The following is a 9,391-nucleotide window of genomic DNA, read 5'->3' as shown; positions in this document are numbered from 1 at the left end:
GCTAGTTCCAGAACAGGCTCCAAAACTACAGAAAAACCCTGTCTCAGAAAAACAAAAACAGGGGAAAAAAAACTAGTGTAGCCATACACACCTGTGCTAGAGTGTGGCAGAGATAGGATTTCTGGGGATTGGTAACAATCAGCCTAGCCAAAAAAGGTAAATTCCCGCTTCAGTGAGAACTCTCAAAGGAGTAGGGCAGAGCAGTAAAGACTCGAGAAGGTGCTTGCTGGGTTCGAGCTCCAGCACCTCAAAACCCTTAGTAATGGTGCAGCCTGTGGTCTCAGCACTCGGGGTGGGGGGAAGAAGATCAGGAGGTCTGGGTCATTATCAGCGTTGTAGGAAATTGAGGCCAGTCTGGAATAAATGAGACCCTGTCTCAAAAGGGAAGGAGGAAGAAGGAAGGGGATAAAGTTCACTGACAGAGTAATTGTCTAGCACAAAGCACTAGATTAAATTTCCAACCATTCTAGCAAAGAAAAAGGGGGGCAGGTAAAAATGAGCACTTACAAATCAGTAATAACCCAAAAGCTAATTTTTTGGTCTTTTTAAAAAGGGTCTCTTGTAAACTGGGTAGGTACATGTCTTTAATACCAGTACTCAGGAGGCAGAGGCAGGTGGATCTCTATAAGGTCAAAACCAGCCAGCCTGGTTTACAAGAGCTAGTTCCAGGAGGGCAGGCTCCAAAGCTACAGAGAAACCCTGTCTCAAAAAAAAAAAAGTTTCATGTAACTCCTAAAACACAACCCTCCCTAGCATTCAGAAAGTGGATTATTGTTTTTAACCAATAAAGAAGATTAAAAAAATAACTCATTAGAAAAATACACACAAATGACAGGCATATTTGGGTAAATGCTTTTTCACTGTTAATAAATATATATCCTACATACAAATAAAGCAAATGACAGGCATGGGCACACACAGAATGGCTAATAGATAAATAAAAATGTATGTGGCAGATTATAGTTTCTAAAGATAGTGGCAACAATATCATCCATCCCATATGTTCTCCTTACAGTGTGACTTTGACATTTTTCCAACTAAAGACAGAGCCCCTGCCTCCTTCCCTTCAAACTGGGTGGGTGGTTCTCACTATTTAGGTCACGATATGGCAGAAGAGATGCCCTGAGACTGTCATACAAGATGGCTATGCCAAACATACATAACTTCTGGTTTATTTACTAGAATACTCTTTTCTGTTTGTTTCTATTTTAATTTGTTGAGATGGTCTCAAGTAGTCCAGGATGACCTTGAATTCTTGTTACCAAGGCTGCCTTGAACTTCTTACTGATCCTCTTGCCTTTCCCTCCACAGTTCTGGGAACTGAGCTGGGTGCCACCACAACCAGCCTGCAATATTCATCTTTAAGCCAATGTGACAGTAGCATTGTCTTAATATCCTTGTCCCATGACAAAGTCTACCTAGAGAGACCACAAGGATAGGCTTTGAGCTCCCTTAAGAGGGAGCTACCTGGCCAGGTTCCAGCTGCTCCAGATGAGAGACACCAAAACCAGACAGCCCAGCTAAACTCCTAAAATACAGACCCAGAATCCAAGAGAGATCGTTCAGAGCTGTTCACTGTTTATACTTTTACTTTGAAGGGTTGAGGAGACAGCTTAGTGGTGGAGCCCTTGCCAAGAATGCCAAGATTTAAAGTTCAATTTCTAGCTAGAGACAGAGAGGAAACCTAGCCAGCCATGGTAGCATAGGCTAGAATCCCAGCACTTGGGATGTAGAGGCAGAAGAATCAGGAGTTCAAGGCCACCCTAGATATGTCAGAAAGAAGGGATAGGGGCCATAGCTCAGTGGTAGAATGCTTTGCTTAGCATGCACAAAACCCCATATTCCCTTCCCTACCATAGGAAAACAGAAAGAAGTACATAGAGGAACAAACATCCCAAGCCCTCTGGAGGAGGTGGAAGCAAGAGCAGGAGTTCAACCCAGCTTCTAGCACATGAGGCACTTCTCAAAGAAGCATAGAAATGGCCAGGTGGTGGCGCACACCTTTAATCCCAGCACCCAGGAGGACGAGGCAGGCAGATCTCTGTGAGTCTGAGGCCAGTTTGGTCTACAGAGCGAGTTCCAGGACAGCAAAGGCTACACAGAAAATGCCCCCCCCCAAAAAAGATAAAGAGAGACAGAAATAGAGAATAGCTACGCAATCACTTTACAAATCTACTTGATGGACTCACTAATCTCTACTAGTACAGCTGTGTGTCCTGTATTCCAACCATTCCACACCTAACAAAAATATGCGTATATGTAGGTACAATAATATTCATACCAGTATTGTGAATAAGGATGCCTAAGATCAGTCAGGCAGTGGTGGCTCACACATTTAATCCCAGGACTCAGGAGGCAAAGGCAGGTAGATCTCTTGAGTTTGAGGCCAGCCTGGTCTACAGAGTTCCAAGACAGCCAGGGGGCTACACAGAAAGACCCTGTCTCAAAAAGAATTATATATATATGTGTGTGTGTGTGTGTGTGTGTACACAAATACATACATACATATATACATACAGAATGCCTAAATTTAAACTATCCTAGTGTTAAACATAAAAATGGAAACATGCCGAGAGGTGGTGCCTCCTAGCACTCAGGAGGCAGAGGCAGGCAGATCTCTGAGCTCAAGGCCAGCCTAGTCTACAGAGTGATTTCCAGGACAGCCAGGACTCAGAACTACACACACACACACACACACCCTGTCTGCACTCGAGACTTAGCGCATGAGTCCTCGTCCTCACTGTCGCCATGCCCACCGACATCAGCAGTGGTCCGGGCCGCTGAGCCTGCAGGAGGTGGACGAGTGTCCCCAGCGGGTCACTTATGCTGGGGTGGAGGTGGATAAACTGGGCAAAGTGCTGACGCCTACACAGATTCAGAATAGGCCCAGCAGCATTTCATGGGATGGCCTTGACCCAGGGAAACTCTACACCCTGGTCCTCGCAGACCCAGATGCTCCCAGCAGGAAGGACCCCAAATTCAGGGAGTGGCACCATTTTCTGTTGGTCAACATGAAGGGCAATGACATCAGCAGTGGCAAGGTCCTCTCAGATTACGTGGACTCTGGGCCTCCCAGTGGCAGAGGCCTCCCCTGCTGTCTGGCTGGTGTACGAACAGAACAAGCAACTGACTGAACTGTGACGAGCCCATTCTCAGCAACAGGTCAGGAGATCATCGCGGCAAGTTCAAGGTGGCAGTCTTCCGCAAGAAGTAGCACCTGGGAGCCCCAGTGGTGGGCACATGTTACCAGGTGGAGTGGGATGACTACGTGCCCAAGCTGTATGAGCAGCTCTCTAGGAAAGAGAGGAGCCATGTAGGCCAGCGGTCCTGGGGACCCACATGGTATTGTCAAGTTGTACAAAGCATGCTATTTCTCCTTCCTTCCTACCCCCTCCTCGCAGGGAGTCCTGAGCTGTGCTAGGATAGAGGTGTAGGGCAATTTCCTGCTGCCCATCCTTATAATTCTAATAATCGTATGCAGGTTTATGTTGGCTGGAATTTAGGCTCCATCTACAGGGTGTTTGGTGTTCTGATGGAGTCCTTGTATTGTTAATTTAAGATTTGCAACTCTGAAAAGTAAGCCACTCTGCTCCATGTGAGGGTGAGGGCTAGTGTTGTCTGTACATGGCTTGACAAGGACTTGCCCAGAATCAGGCACTGTGGCATCTTCCTTCGAGATGGTTTTTAGAGTTCTGTCCCCCCCCCCTTGCCCCCGAGACAACTCAAGGGTCCAGACAGCTCAGCCTGGACATCTCAGCTGGAGCTGCACAGGTGTTGATGATCTCAGCTGGAGCTGCACAGGTGTTGATGATCTCAGCTGGGGCTGCACAGGTGTTGGTGATCTCAGCTGGGGCTGTACAGGTGTTGATGCTCTGTAACTCTACAGAACAGGGCTACTGTGCCGAGGCCCCAGACAGAGGGCTAAGCCTTGCTTCTCAGCAGTGTGAGCAAAAGTCCTTGGAGTTGCTAGGTGTGTTAATCTTGTCTGTACATCATCAAATAAAAATAAAAGCACTGGATTCAGGCAAAAACAAAACAAAACAAAAAAACAAAACAAAGCCCTGTCTCGGAAAACAAAAACAAAAATGGAAACGTAGCCAATCAGTAGTGGTGCATACCTTTGCCCCAGTACTCAGGAGGCAGAGACAAGCAGGGATCTCTGGGCTCAAGGCCAACCTGGTCTACAGAGTGAGTTCCAGGACAGTCAGGACTACACAGAGAAACCCTGTCTTGAAAATAAACAAACAAATGAACTGCCAGTCAAGCCTGCTGGTGCATACCTGTGATCCCCATACTCTGCAGAAAGAATGACCAAGGAGTTCTAGGTCACGTTCTGCTACATGGAAAGTTCAAGTCCATCCTTGGGAACCTATCTCAAAAAAGAAAAAGAGAAAAGGTGAAAGAAAGAGAGAGAAAGAGGGAGAAAGGAAGGGAGAGAGAGGGAAAGGAAATAAAGGAAGGAAGGAAGGAAGGAAGGAAGGAAGGAAGGAAGGAAGGAAGGAAGGAAAGGGAGGGAGGGAGGAAGGACATCTGCTGGTGTGACTCAGGGGGTAGAGTGCTTGCTGTACAATGCGGGCTGAGCTTGAATCCCCAGCACCCATATAAAAGTCGGTGTGAGCACACATGCCTGAAACCCAGTGAGGGGAGAACGGTGAAGGGGGATTCCTGGATCTTGTTGGCCTTCCCAGTTATAAGAGAGAACCTGTCTCAAGGGACTAAGGCAGAGAGTATAGAGGAAGACACCTATGTTTTCCCCTGGTATACATGGGTGGGTGATGTGCATGCACACACACACACACACAGACACACACACACATGCAAGCATGTGCACACAGTTCAAAATAATTTTTCTTAAAGTGGGGTTTCACTATCACTCTGGCTGGACTAGAACTCACTATGTAGACTGGGATGTCGGCAGAGACCTGCCTCTGCCTCCCAATCACTAGGATTAAAGGTATGCATCACAGCAGCACGCCTTTTATCCTAGCACTTGGGAGGCAGAGGCAGGCAGTTCTCTGAGTTCAAGACCAGCCTGGTTACAAAGTGAGTTCCAGGACAGCAGAGCTACACAGAGAAACCCTGTCTGGAAAAGCCAAAAAAAAAAAAAAATGTGTCCCTGGACAGTGGTGGCACACACCTCTAATACCAGCACTCGGGAGGCAGAGGTAGGCAGATCTCTGTGAGTCCATGGCCAGCCTGGTCTACAAGAGCTAGTTCTAGGATTGACTCCAAAGCTACAGGTTTCTACCTTGTCTCAAAAAAATCAAAAACAAAATAAAATAAAAAGTATGTGTTACTACACCCAGCTCATAAACTTATTTTTAAAAACAACTATGAAAAAAATAAAAAACTTAAAAACTAATGTTTTGTTTGTCTTTTTGGATTTTTAAGACAGGGTTTCTCGAGCTGGGCTGTGGTGGCACACAACTTTAATCCCAGCACTCAGGAGGCAGAGGCAGGTGGGTCTCTGTGAGTTTGAGGCCAGCCTGGTCTACAAGAGCTAGTTCCAGGGGACAGGCACCAAAGCTATAGAGAAACATCTAAAAAACAAAAACAAACAAACAAACAAAACCCAACATCAAAGACAGGGTTTCTCAGTGTAGCCCTGGCCGTTTTGGATCAGGCTGGCCTCAGTATCAAAGGTGTGCACTCTGGCTCTAATTAAATGTTTTACACTTTAATCTCTAGTTAATCCTAGTTAGTTAAGGACTACTACTGCCCTTGTCTATCAGACTGAGGAAACTGAGCCCCATGAAAGGGAAGACTTGTCCAAGGTGATGCAGTAGGCGCATGCTCCAGAACCAGGACCTGAGCCCAGATTCCCAGACTTGAAGCACAGGTATTTTAGGTCTGTGTGCTATAATGGGACCCAACTGGGTCTGTATTGACCCATTGGTCTAGATTGGTCAAAACCAGTGACTAGCCAGGGGAAACAACTATAGTAGTCTAGAAAAGGCAGTGAACAAGGAGACAGAGCCCTGGTGAAGAAGAAAGGATGATGTGGGGTGGGATTGGGACCAACAGACTCCCAAAGTGGAGAAAGCAGGACCAAAACCCCCAGAGTGTATACTCTCAAGAGTATACTCTGTGCTTTCATGCACTTGTGAAGGGCAGGAAAGGGTTCTGGATGCAGACAGAGCTCAAAGATGGCTCCCAGATGCTGCTGTCCCTCCTTCCTGGTACGCCTGACTCCCAGAGTTTGCATGAAGCAGGGACCCACCATGCCCCATACTGTTCCTAGGCTCCAAGCCAGAGGGCATGGCACAGAGAGGGTTAAGGGACCAGGAATCCTTGTGTCTGGGGTGGATGAGAACCGTCATAGAGAGCCTCATCTGGCCTGATAATACACACTGCCTATCTCTTCCATAGCAGCTGTGAGGTGTGCAAATTGTCCTAGCAAGAAGGGAGGGAGCTGAGAGCCTCCTAGCTGATTGCGGGAAGGGTTTGCTTCCAAAGACAGGGACTCACAGGCTCTCTGGGGAACTTTCTATACCAAATCATACATTCAGGGCTGTGACTAATGACTAGGGAGGCTGTGGCCTCAGCATAAACAGACATGGTGGTCCCTACTGATCCTGAGGACAAGCACTTACAGCTGATGAACAGGCATAAGGAGTGTTCATGGTACAGTGTCCGTTCTTCCCTCATGTTTCTCAGCAGGTATGTAAGAGGTGCACACTTATACACACATCTTTTTTTTTTTTTTTTTTTTTTTTTTTTTTTTTTTTTTTTTTTTTTTTTCAAGACAGGGTTTCTCTGTGGCTTTGGAGCCTGTCCTGGAACTAGCTCTTGTAGACCAGGCTGGTCTCGAACTCACAGAGATCCGCCTGCCTCTGCCTCCCAAGTGCTGGGATTAAAGGCGTGCGCCACCACCGCCCGGCTTATACACACATCTTTGCAGGCATAGGAGTGAACACAGGTGTCCATGGCTACAAGCCTCATAGGAGATGAATAAGGGAAGGCCATTGCAAAGCCAGAGGAAAGAAGCCTAGTTATGGTGAGTGCCACTGAACACAAGCTAGGCTGTAGGGGAGAAATATCCGTCTTTATGATCTCATTAAACTCACAAAAAAATATAGAAAAGAAGGCACTTTGAAGTTTCTGATAAAGAAGTCCAAACTTCAAGATCATGGACAGGGGCCAGAGCCACCTAGCAGGTGTCAGTAAAGCTCAGACCCTGACAAATTCCAAATCATGCTGTCCTCTCCGGCTCTATGTCTGTCCTGGACAGTGGTCTAAAAGCAAGCAAGAACTCTAAGGCACACTTCCTGTCCATGCAAGCCGAAAGCTCTGCTTCAAGTCATGGACACTCTGTAATGTCAGGGTAGCCAAGTGACATGACGGATGGCTCACAGCTGCAGAAAATTCAGAGAAAGGCAGAGTATTACTGGGTGTGAGCTGGCCACCAGCAGCACGAGAGGAGGCTTACAAGAAGGTCTGAGATCTGAGTTATGGTGGCACACACCTGAAATTCTAGCACTTGAGAGAAGAAAGCAGGAAGATCAAGAGTTTAAAGTCATCCTTAGCTATATAACAAGTTCAAGAGTAGCCGAGGTTACATGAGACCATGTCTCAAAAAGAAAAAAAGAAGGAGGAGGAGGAGGAGGAGTTAAAAAAAAAAGATGGAGGCAGGAAGATCCCGAGTTGGAGATCAGCTCAACCACTTTACAGCATGAGACCACTCTGGGCTACTCAAAACAAAACACACACACACACACACACACACACACACACACACACACACACACACAACTTTTTAAAGAAAGGGAGGAAGGAAGAAAAAGGTTTGGGGCTGAGTGTAGAGCTCAGTTGTAGAGTGCTTCCCTACCATGTGGCAGGGATCCGGTGGGTAGGTGGAGTCTGTGGAAATGGAATTGGAAGATAGGCAGGAACCCAGTATCCTTCGGGGCTTTTCCACACAACCTTCCCCTGAATCTTCCCAAGGAAAGTGAGGGTGCTGTTAGCATCACCCTTGTTTTGCAGGCAAGCAGACTGCAGCACAGAGCCTTAGCTGTCCTGGAACTAGCTCTTGTAGACCAGGCTGGCATGGACTCACAGAGATCCACCTGTCTCTGCTACCATAGTGCTGGGATTAAAGGCATGTACCACCACCACTCAGCTTGGCTATCCCTGAATTTTAAGCATTCCATACACCACCAAAACTTGCTCCAATTTCATGATTTGAAAGGATTCTGGCAGATTTGATGAGGCTTTTGTTTGCCTGTAGATTTTTTTAAATTTTTTTAATTTATTTATTATGTATACAACATTCTGCCTCCATGTATACCCACATGCCAGAAGAAGGCACCAGATCTCATTACAGATGGTTGTCAGCCACCATGTAGTTGCTGGGAATTGAACTCAGGACCTCTGGAAGAGCAGCCAGTGCTCTTAACCGCTGAGCCATCTCTCCAGCCCCCTTGCCTGTAGATTTTTAAAACTGTTTTTAATTATGTATATGTGAGCATGTCGCTATATAGTTATGGGCACATGTGGGTACACGTGTCCAAGAAGCCAAAGGTATTTGTTTCCCCTGGAGTGATAGGTAGTTATAACCCACCTAACATGATTATTAGCAACTGAACTGGGGTCCTCCTCTACAAGAGTAGCTCACGCTTTTAACTGCTAAGACTTTCCAGCCCCAGATTTGACAGTTCTTAATTTCATTCCCTCTATTTTGGTTTTGGATTTTTGTTTTGAGACAGTCTCATGTAGTCTAGGTTGGCCTGGAATTTCTGCTCCTCCTGCCTCCACCTTGCAAGTGCTGGGATAACAGGCATGTTCCACCATGCCTAAGTGATGTGTTTATTTTGGATGCAACAGAGTACTTTAGGCCTGGTACATACATGCTACTATACTCCATCACTCAGCTATACCCCAGACCATAACCCAAGGACTTCGGTTGTGCTGGTTTTTGGACAGGGTCTTGTTATACAGCCACGGTTGGTCTGGAAATAGTTATGTATCCCACTCTGACTTTGAACTTGCGGCAGACTGCCGATTCAGCATTCCTGGTGCTGGAACATAGGCATAGGCCACCATGCTTGGCTCATACTTTTAGCCCCACTCTGCTTTCAAACTGGCTGTGTAGCTGAGGATAACCTTGAGCTTCTGATCCTCCTGCCTCCAGCTCCCGAGCGCTGGAGCAACAAGCCGGCACCAACATGCCTAGCTTAGTCTAAACAAGAGCTAAGAGTTTAAGGCTGTGGTGGCAGGGGTCAGAGCTAGATGTCAGGAGAGCAGCCTAGACTGGCTCACAGCAGCCTCAGGGAGGACACCAGGCTTAAGGCCGGAAGCAAAGCTGGAAGAATGGGGACAGCCCGAGGACTCACATGGTATCCCCTACTCCGTGCTTAGCAGCTATTACATGGCTTCCAGAAGGGGAAAGGGA

Source organism: Arvicola amphibius, chromosome 4, assembly GCF_903992535.2.
Source record: "Arvicola amphibius chromosome 4, mArvAmp1.2, whole genome shotgun sequence".
Lineage (NCBI taxonomy): Eukaryota > Metazoa > Chordata > Mammalia > Rodentia > Cricetidae > Arvicola > Arvicola amphibius.
Note: the sequence above shows the minus strand (reverse complement) of the source record.